The sequence below is a fragment of the Bidens hawaiensis genome, unplaced genomic scaffold (assembly GCF_021521415.1).
Source record: "Bidens hawaiensis isolate Kalapana, Puna unplaced genomic scaffold, B.hawaiensis_p1.1 tig00012786_1, whole genome shotgun sequence".
In the NCBI taxonomy this organism is placed as follows: Eukaryota; Viridiplantae; Streptophyta; class Magnoliopsida; order Asterales; family Asteraceae; genus Bidens; species Bidens hawaiensis.
The window spans coordinates 699271-710527 of NW_027492062.1; the positions used below are offsets into that span (position 1 = coordinate 699271).

At 35.0% G+C, this 11257-nt stretch overlaps 1 pseudogene; it reads right to left on the bottom strand.

Moving 5' to 3' along the window:
* Window positions 1-2859: 2859 nt before the first annotated feature.
* Window positions 2860-6611, bottom strand: LOC143542177 (protein FAR1-RELATED SEQUENCE 5-like; annotated as a pseudogene).
* Window positions 6612-11257: the final 4646 nt, after the last annotated feature.

Consider the following 11257-nt stretch of genomic DNA (forward strand, 5'->3'; position numbering starts at 1 on the left):
GTAAAAATAACGTAATTGTTAGTTAGGTAATCGATTGTGAACAGTACTGATGTTGTGGTGCGATGACAGTGGTTGGTGGAGAGGGGAATGTAATCAAAAAGGAAAGCACCATTGGGGCGGCCGAAGGTAACAATGCTCAAACATGTTAACTTATATGAACACAAAAAGTCTATTTATGAAAAAAAATTTATTTATGTTAACATATAAGTTTATTTATGTTACCAAACATTATGTGTTTGGTGAAAAGGATTTATGTTACCAATTTTGTGGTTGATTTTAGGGAATGAGAATGAATATCCTAATGAAGAGAATGTTGGTGGAAAGGATTTTCACAACGCTAATGTGTTTGAAGAGGGAACAAGTCCGGTTGTAGATGTTAGTGCAGATAGCAAAGGTATAGTACGTGATTTAGTTTATATGTGTTTTGTTATCTTATTTTTTTTTTGGCATCTGTTACAAAATGTCTTACAACATTATTGTCTTGTGTGTTTGGAAAAGAACCAGTTGTGGTGGAGGAGATTGAAGAGATAATTGTGGAAGAACCGGTTGAACATGCTAATATAATGAAAGAAGTTCCCTGCAAAAAGGGTATTGTGCCAAGAAAAAGTATTTAATTTGTTGTTTGAAACGAAAAAGTGTAGCAGAAGTTAACGAAATCCTGTTTTTTTTTTCTTTTTTATATTAGAAACATGTAATGTGGCGGGGGTTGAAGGAGTTAAAAGGGGAAGTGCGTTGGGGGCTGACGAATGTCCGAGTTTTAGTCTTGGATTGTCACAGGTGACAGTGGGTGTGGCGACCGGGGGGTGAAAATGATGATTTCGACGGTGTTGGACACTGGGTTTTTGGGACAGATGAAATGCCGTCGTTTAGCCTAGGTCTTACGCAGTTAGAAGAAGAGGAAAAAAGTGGAACAGGTTGTTCAAATGTGAAAAATGAGAAGGGACGCACAGTAATGGGCATTGATGTTAATGGGATGTTGACAGAAGAAGAGAGACATGTATGGAAGTACGTGGAATCCGGCGAGAGGAGGAAAACCTCTAAAAACCAACGGTCATTCGAGGGGGCGTACTCAAGGTAAGGTTATATTTTAAAAATGTACTTCAGTTTGGGTGTTAAAAAAATAGAAGGTTAAAAAACAAACTTTTTAACATTTTAAAAGATGTGATGTATGGCTGGTGAAAGCCATGTGACCTCTACTTTGCTAAGTGTACTTTTAACAATTTAAAACATAAAAGCCATGTTGGTCACACTAAAAATTTAAGACATAAAAGATTTGTAATTACTTTAGTTGTCCTACTTCAGCTTTAAGGCATAAAAATTAAAAAATCTTTTTACAAACTGTATTTCTAAAAAACAGAAAACGTGTTACCACATGTAAGTGTGTGTTTTTACATGATTTTGTTTGCACGTGATTACCCCCCCCCCCCTAGTGTGACTGTAGCTACAGTTACATAAATATTACAAAATAACATTTATTAACTGTAACTAGAACTAGTTTAGTGCAATCAAAACACTTAGCTTTCTATGAAACTAGATTTTGTAGTTGTTTGTGTTTTGTTATTGTGGCAGTGTAGTTACTAACAAATGTTTTATTGTCACATACCAGATTTTGTACTTGTTTCTATGAGAAAGTACCATGTTTACACCAACCTACTTACCAAAATGCTTTATTCTCACCTACCAAAATTAAATTTTAGAGATAGACATTTGTTGATATAAATTAGCTGCCTTGCAACACAAAAAAATCACTCTGGCCAAAGAAAAGGGTTCTTGTGAAAAAAATGTTTAGGGGAAAATGCAAGTCATGGACCACAAAATACAAAGCAAAAGGGTCGTCTTCGTCTGGCGGGGGGGGGGGGGGGGCAAAAAAGAAACAGTCAGAGTTCCCAAACGAAGTGACAAGAAGGCTTTACGAAACCACGGCTCATTGGATTGCTGAAGTCAACGCTGCAAACGTTAAAAGTGAATTTATGGGCCAAAAGAATACCGAGATCGTTGTTGCACAAGCAAACTCTGGTGATGTAATAGTTCCCAAGACGGAACCGGGTGAGGTCGGTATTTCCGTGCATGATGTGGCATTTTCCAAGATGGTACAAAATGAGGTGCACGAGCCAGTTTGGGATGAAGATGATCCGTTTGATGATGAGTGGGTTTCTGAACTATGATTGGAGCAAGCATGTTACACCCGACAAACATCCACCTGCTGGCCGTAGGTTTTGCGCTGATTGTGGTAAGATACAACCGCTGGAACATTGGTGGCCTGAAATTGCAGATTGTTTGTTCATGAAAAAATCTGTGGCCTGTGATTCTAGTAATGTTACTTGGGCGGCACCCGACACTTCGTCTGATGGGTAGTCGTTTTTAATGTTACTGTTGCGCGTTTTTAATGTTTGTTGTTTTAGCTTTATTGTAACGTCTAATGCCTTTAAATTTTGTGGAAGTGTTGTAATGATAAGATGTTAGAGTTACAATCTGTTTGTTTGTTTTCAATGTAACACTGTTACATATCTCGTTTTAAAAAATGTACATTTAGTTGATGCACTTAGTTGATCCTTTGTGGTCACATAAAATGTTTATTAATAGAATAAGAATATTATAAACAAAAACCAAGTTTGATTCATATAAACTAGAGTTACATAACCCTACATAATCTTAGTTGATCCTTTGTGGTCACATAAATGTTACAAAAAAATGTGGGGGTCAGCTACAGTTACATAAATATTACAAAAACAAAACAACAGCTTAAAACACATTGATGCATTTAGTTGATCCCCCGTTACTATTACAAAAAGGGATCAACTTTTCTGAATCAAAGCTTACATAATATCAAAAGGTAAAAATAACTTAGCAAAATGGTTTTTAGCTGTTACCATTTCCTGGACACATATTCCCCAACTCCATCCTTATTCTTTCCGCTTCTTGTCGTTTTTTTTCGGCCGCAAGTTTCTTCAACTTGATTTTCTCACAATTTCGTGAGTCATGATCATTGACATATTGCTTACAATTATTGCATAACCTTAGTGGTTTTTGAGACCTTTCAACTTGCTTTTCAGCCTCTCCCACAATACGACGAACGTGACCGGTACCTTTGTTTCTAATTACATCCGGGTTGCCGACTGCCATCTCCAAATCAATAGCTAACAGTTGGCCAATCAACTCTTCAATCACCGCTGCCTTATTTTGAGAAGCGTTTGTCATGTCTGCTTGACCTAGAAATGTGCGGTCCTTCAAAGCTCTGATCTCGCGTGCCAGTGAAGCCAAACCAACAGGGTCACTCCTTAATGCATCGACACATTCGGATATTATTTCAAAAATCTCATGCCGAAGACTGGAACAGCCGGTGTTATCAACCCAATTATGGTACTGAGCTTCCCATACACGTTTGGGGAGAACATCCCTAGTCCACCTTTTGCTAATGTATTGGGAAGGGATGTTGTCTACTTTCTTAACTCGGTAAACACAAAAAATGTGTCTGCATAGGTATCCAATTCGGGTGAAGTTCTTACATGAACAGGAAGACGAATGATCTTTACTATCATATTCAACCTGCGGGGGTGCAAAAAGACACCATGGATAAGTATTTGGTTGGCATTGAATTATAGACATTGAATGTTTACTGTAACGTCTACAAAAAACATACATATGTAGGCATATAATGCTTATTATAATGTTACACAAACACCAAAAAAACTGTTAATATATAACATGTAAAAAAATATAACATATATTAAAGTTAAATAAACCCAAACAGCAATGGTTTTTTGGGCCATGGGTTTTTTCGTATACAAAACACATAGCATGTAAAAAAAATATAACATATATTAAAGTTAAGCTACATTAAAGTATATTTAATTATAGGTTACATAAACCCAAAAAATGTTAACACCATGTATTAGATATTTGTTATGAGTTTACCGTGAACATTTTCACATTGTAGGCATAGAATGCTTATTATAATGTTACACAAACATCAAAAAAACTGTTAATATATATCACCAATGGTTTTTTGGGCCATGGGTTTTTTCGTATGCAAAAAACATAACATGTAAAAAAATATAACATATATTAAAGTTAAACCACATTAAAGTATATTTAATTATAGGTTACATAAACCCAAAAAAATGTTAACACCATGTATTAGATATTTGTTATGAATTTACCGTGAAAATGTTCACATGTTTTCGATATAGTTAATTGTAGGTTACATGAACCCCAAAAACATGTTAACATGTATTATATATTTGTTATGAGTTTACCGTGAAAATGTTGGTGACATCCCGGTTTTTGTCAAGATGGGTAACAGAATACACATGTATGCCATCGACTTCCTCCGTGCCGGATACATAACAAAAAAACTTCCCTTTGAATATTTCCTTACGAACTTCCTGGAATATGTTGTGTGAGTATAAATCAAAGGCATGTTTCTCTATGGGCAACCCAGTTTCATCTTTAAAAGCTACTTCGAATGTCTTGTATCCGCACAATCTTTGCATGTAGCGTTGACTATCCATTCTTGTTTCAAAACACAACATGAACTGAACAAGTGTGTTCGCACTGGAGGAGTTAACTTTGAAGGAGGCATTAGAGCTTTCGCACCTTGATGTGGTCTTCATTAAACAACACATGGGAATGTCTCTAAAATAAGTTGGCACCCATTGATCCCTAATTGCATACATCTCTTTTAGCCAGCGGTGCTCTTGCAAACCAAAATCTTCCATCAGCTCTTCCCATCTAGATTCAAACGTAGAAGGCTTGATAAACACATTCCAAACCAACCGATGAATCCTAGCCCGAATGTTTGTATTATCTAAAAGATCGCCAGAAATCTGATTCACATTTAAAAGAAAAAAGCAACAACAACATTATAACATTGCGGAGGAGCGCGATTGATGCATGCAAAAACCATATGGCTAACCTAAAACTAATTCACATTGTGTTACCTTGGAAGGTAATTTCTTCATAATGTGCCACATGCAAAGCCTATGTTGCGATTGAGTCATGACTTGGGAAATTGCTTGCTTCATAGCTGGATCTTGATCACTTAATACAAGCTACGGTTGTTTCCCATGCACTTTAATAAAAGCTTCAAGCACCAATTTATATGATTCTATAGTTTCATTACTTAACAACCCGGCACCGAATGTGACACATCTCTTGTTGTTAACACCGGTAAAGGGTACAAAAATCATTTTGTACCTGGAAAATGCAAACAAGTAAATGTAACAGTTGCACAAAATTGTAAACAGTTACACAAAATTGTAACCAGTTAATAAAATGTTAACTAAACAAAATGAAAACAGTTAACAAAAATACTTACTTGTTGGTTTTATAAGTAGCATCAAAAGCAATTACATCCCCAAATGCTTGATAACTTATCTTCGATATTTCATCGACCCAAAACACCGACTTCAATTTCCCTTTTTCAACAACGAAGTCAAAATGAAAATCTGGTAAACTTTCAGAACGATCCTTCAAGCGGTCCAGAACTAATTGCGAGTCTCGGTCACCAATATGTATCCTCATAGAGTTGTACCAGTTCTTGAAATCTGTAGCAGTTCCGTTCACATTATGGTGACCACCTTTCATTGAAACTTGCAAACGATGAGCTATAGTAGGACCAATTTTGTTTAAACTCATTTGGTGAATAAACTGTTGGGTTGAGAACGTGAGCTTTCGAGATATCTTGGTTAAATCTCTGTTATACTCTTCAACTAAAGGATGATTGTGATTTTCACAGAACTTTTTGATATTGTACACGGACGTTTCTTCGCATACTTGTACCGTAATGCTTGCTGGACAATCGGTAACAGAAAATGTACGCTGCCTCATTTTCAAGGAGCTCTCACATAACGTGTCAAATTTACGTTTACCCTGTGGTTTTCCAGCCTTGTTACACCTCAAATACTTATGTGTAACAACATCTTTCCATCTCTTGGTCTGTCCTTTTCGAATTGAGAAACCAGCCTTAAAGGCATAATTTTTGTAAAACCGAACAACTTCTTCCTAACTATCGAAAGTAGCACCAATCGCGGGTTTAGGTGGGCACTAACATCAGGACACCAAAATGTGGTTCAGTTTGGAGTATGAAAGAAATTGTCTCCCTCGGACTCATTGGTATCTTGAAAAAAAGGTCAAAAAGGACAAAATTAGCTATACTTAGTGATGATGCTAAATCCAAAAAAAAAATAAATAAATAAAAGGTATAAATTATAAACTGTCACGGAAAGGTAAAAACACTAACAAAAATGTAAATTGTCACTAAGGGGGTTAAAAATACCCAAAAAAATTACAAAAAACTAATTAACTTGAAATATCAAAAACTAAGGGGTTAAAAATACCAAAAATTAAGATAAAAAATAAAGAACAACAAAAACAAAAAAACAAACCTACGGGTTCATGTGACCGAGAAAGAACAGGAGAGTTGCAATTAACTTGAAAAACTGGATTCACGTATAAAGGAGACGAAACAACCATATGATCTTCACCTGAAAAAACATTTATAAAACGTCTAGCGATTGAAAGATTGGATTTGGTATGGACAAAAAATGAAATAATAAAAGAAAACAATAACCTGGATCGTTTGATGTTGACACAACATACGAGGGTTCCATGATTACGAATTCAATGAAAACTCATTCAATGCTCTGAGATGATGACTACTCATTCAATGTTCCAGGGGCTATTTTGGGTTTGGGAAGGGGTCGGATAAAGGGAAGAGGATTAATTAGATAATGTTATATGGGTGGTTTATGTTTAAATTAAGATTCAGATGGCGCCTCTTATGTTTAAGGTCAAATCAAGGTGGATGTAATCTTGGATCAGAATTCTCGAAGAACATGAAAACTCTGATAAATATGGACATGGTGTTTAATGGATGCAGGTACACGGGAAATATATTGGACTAAATTGCCCCTCTTATGAAAACTCTGATATATATGGACATACTGATGTGGTGTATTGTAGACCACATATGGATTTTGCAAGGGTTTTCTAAACTTGGTTGGGTTTTTATTTTATATTTTCCATATATATATATATAATCTGTTACTAATGGTATCAGAGCCATGGAATTAAAGGGGGGTATTTGTGTTATGGTTCAATACTTTTATATCTAAAATGATTAACCTATTTAAAAGGGAAAATACTGTTAAAAACAGTACAAGCGAAGAATATGATATTTCAAAAAATCTTGATTTATTAAATAAATGGACAATTCCTCATATCAACCCAAGAGTTATATACCAAATTGGAAGTTTTGATAATTTTTTAAATTGGAAACAAGTTGTTAAAACAACTGAGGAAGCTGTGTCAGTCAGTAATGAATAAATGATAATAAAACTTTTAAATCTTTCTGATTTAGTTAGATACAAAAAAGATTATAATTTTATTCATGTTGGTTTAGTCAAAGTTGCTTTTAAGCCTTTAACTTTACAAGGATTACCGGAAAGTTTTATAGCGGTATTACGAGATGCTCGTAATCTAAACTGGAAGCAATCATTAACGGGTATTATAGAAACCAGTCTAGCACATGGTCCAGTATATTTTGATGTTTATCCAGACTTACATTTGTCTTTATCTGATCAAAATATAGATGACGCTTTAACTTTATATGTAAAAACCCATGGATACAATTATGCTCAGGGTTCTGAAATAATTTGCATTTGTTATAGAATATATTATAGGTTATTAACCACCATGAATGCTAGATGCAAAAGAATTAATAAACAAAATGATGAAACAATATTAATAGAAACAAATTATGGAAAATCAAATATTTCTATTAGAAGACCAGTTAAATGGGAAGAAATAACATTCCCAGAAAATTGGGTAATAAACAAAGCAATAAAAAAGCAACCACAAATAAAACATAAGTTAAATAAGCTTATAGAAACACCTGAAGGAAATATAGAAATAGAATTTGAGGATAATGATTTTAAATCAATATCACAAAGACTTAATAGATCATCTTCAGCTAAGTCGTACATTTCACCTCTAGACTATAAGGTAGAGTTTCCTGAATCTTCTAGGGCCTCTACTTCTCAAATAAGACCTAATATGGCAGAAAATTTAAATATAAATAATGATAATCGAGTCTCAGGTGTCTATCACCAACAAGTTAGGGAGGAAGATACCGTATCTCAAATGAGTTTCAATCTTTAATGGATTACAAAAAATTAGATTTTAGTCCAGGATCTGCTATTAGAAAGCAGATATGCGAAAAATATAAGCAAGAAAAATGGAAACCTTTTATAAAATGGTTCATGGAATCATTTCCAAGAGATGAGAGAATAAGACTAGGAGAAGAATTTTATAAAGATCTTCAAATCCTACAACAAATTATAGAATTTCCAATATGGTTCATAAACAAATATTCCCAAAAATATGTCTCTATAATAGAAAAAAATTATAAATTAACTACAGGAACTATTATCAAGTCAATATTTCCTCCCCGAGAAGATTTTGAAATGAAAAGAGAAAATGAAGAAATATATTTCTCTGCTTTTAAAAAGGCAATAGCCAATGATTCTCTTCAGGCAATTGTCCTTTATGTCAACCAATTAATAAAGCAAAATAATTATACAAATTTATGTCTGAACAATTTGTCAGAACTCCTTCAAGAAACAAATAATAAGATAGAAAAATATATTTCAAATAATAAAGAAGAAGGAGAAACAAGTAAAACCAAAGATAATAATAACCTTATAAAAATCCAACCTACAGTTCAACCTCCCCTAGAAATAGAAGATTATAAAGTAAAACCCATAAATCAATTGATGGAAGTCTTAAAAGAAAGATTTTCCAAGTTAGAATTAAATACTTTGGAAGAAGAAAACATGAGTGATGAAACTTTCGAGGCTTATACAATAGATTCTATAAATAGATTAAATGGAAGAAAAAGACCAGAATCGTACAATACAAAATTTGCTGATAAGCCAAGACAAAGAATGTTTTACTATCCTAGACCCACTTCCCAAGATGTTTTTTATGAAGAACAAGAATATGAGATTTCCAATTCCTATAATGGAAAGTCCATATGCGAATGGAATCTAGATGGTTATACAGATAGACAAATATATATGATGACGCATCGTATGATGATGTACGCTACGATAGAAAAAATAATCAAAATAGTGATGTCAATGTATGCAAAATGATAATTGCAGGATTTACAGGCCAACTAAGAGGATGGTGGGATAATTATATCAAACCAGAAAATCAGTCTCAAATTTTTAATCATGTTAAATCAGAAAATGGCCAAAATGTTTCTGATGCAGTTTACACCTTAATACTTACCATCATAGAACATTTTACGGGAAGGTGGTCGGACAATTCTGAAACCATAAGAACATTGTTAAATGGTCTTAGGTGTACTACCTTAACATCATTTAGGTGGTATAAAGATATATTTTTAAGCAGAGTCTATGAACTCCCAGAGAATAATAGTTCTCATTGGAAGTCAAAATTTATTGATGGTCTTCCACCTTTATTTGCCGAAAGTAGAGGTGGACAACAAAACCGGTTCCTGGAACCGAACCGGAACCGAACCGGTTCCTACCCGTTTTTCGTAGGAACCGGTTCGGTTCCGTTTCAACCCGACGATCCGGGACCGGTTTGACATTTTTGGAGGTGGACCGGGTAGGAACCGGAACCGAACCGGAACCGGTTCTGGAACCGGTTCGACCGGAACCGGTTCGGAACCGGTTCTAGCCGTTGGAGTAGTTCTAGCCGTTGGGAAACGGTTTTATGGCCGTTTTTTGACCGTTGGGGTCAAAAATGGCCGTTTTTTGGCTCCCCAAACACCCCACTACTAGTATAAATAGGTATTTGGTGTAATGGGTTCATCACAACACTCAAAACGCAAACCCGAACGCAAAAAAATACAAAAAAACGCTATTACAACGTTCTGAGTTCTCTAATCTCTTGTTTTCTCTTCTTCTATATTCATATTTGTTGTTATGGCTGCCTCACAATCATCAGTTGGTCAAGGTTCCACCGCCGGACCAAGTTTCGTTCGTATTGTACCTCATAATCGTAATCAAGAGATTTGGTTGAATTGAGTGACCATTCATTGAAGGCTCGGTGCAAGTTTTGTGGGATTTATTTAAACCCACTTTCGAATTCAAATTTGAAGAAACACATCGAAAGACCGTATTGCAGGGCGTTGAAACAGAACGTCGAGTCGCAACAAACGCAAATGGATAGTGAAGGCGGAATATTTACATACCAAATTGATATGTTGTTTACCATTGCTCTGTGGGTGAACAACAAAAGTAGCATGAGCCTCTTCAGATATCAGAAGAACACAAATCATCACCTACACAAGCAGCGGAAACGAAAAACGAAAAAAAAAATAATATTTTACACTGTAACCGGTTGGAACCGGTTACAGTGTAAGAACCGGTTTAGGAACCGGTCAGAACCGGTTCCACCGGTTCCGGGTCCGAGGGTTGGGGAACCGGTTCGGTTCCCTAACCGGTTCGACCATGGAACCGGTTTAAACAGTGATGTTGACTAATGGAACCGGTTCTGAACCGGTTCCGGTTCCTTTGACCCTAACCGGTTCGACCATGGAACCGGTTTAAACAGTGATGTTGACTAATGGAACCGGTTCTGAACCGGTTCCGGTTCCTCTCTTTAAAGTATTTAATCAAAAGATTAGGGGTTGAATACTTTTTAGCATAAAATCATGAGAAGGGACATTTTTAAAATATATAGCCGAAAGGGTAAGAAAAAGTCTTCGAGGAGATAATGTCCAAATTCCCTATGAAAGTTAAACTTATGGAAGACTCATTGGGGTTTGTGTGCAAGATGGTCTAGCCTTATATAATGAATTAAAATTAAATCACCAAATCAAAAAATAAAATTTAACAGAAAAAAGACAATTAGGTCAATTCTGTAAACAATTTGGAATGGAATGTAAAAAAGAGGATAAAGAACGAAGTCCTTATAAAAATTATAAACAAGCTTCTAGAGAAAAATATTTTGCTAAAAGAAGAGAAAAACGTTATAAAAGAAAAGCAAATAGAAAAGAAAGATGGACCCCAACGTGTTATATATGCAAAAAGAAGGGTCATACAGCAAACAGATGTTACCAAAGAAAAAATATGAAGAGTAAAATTAATAATTTAAATATAGAAGAAGAAATCAAAGAAGAACTATATAGGATTCTTGATACAGAAGAATCTACAGACTATAATTCTGAACCAAATTCGGATCCCGAAGATTGTGAAAATTGTTGCGAAAATGGAAAAATTAT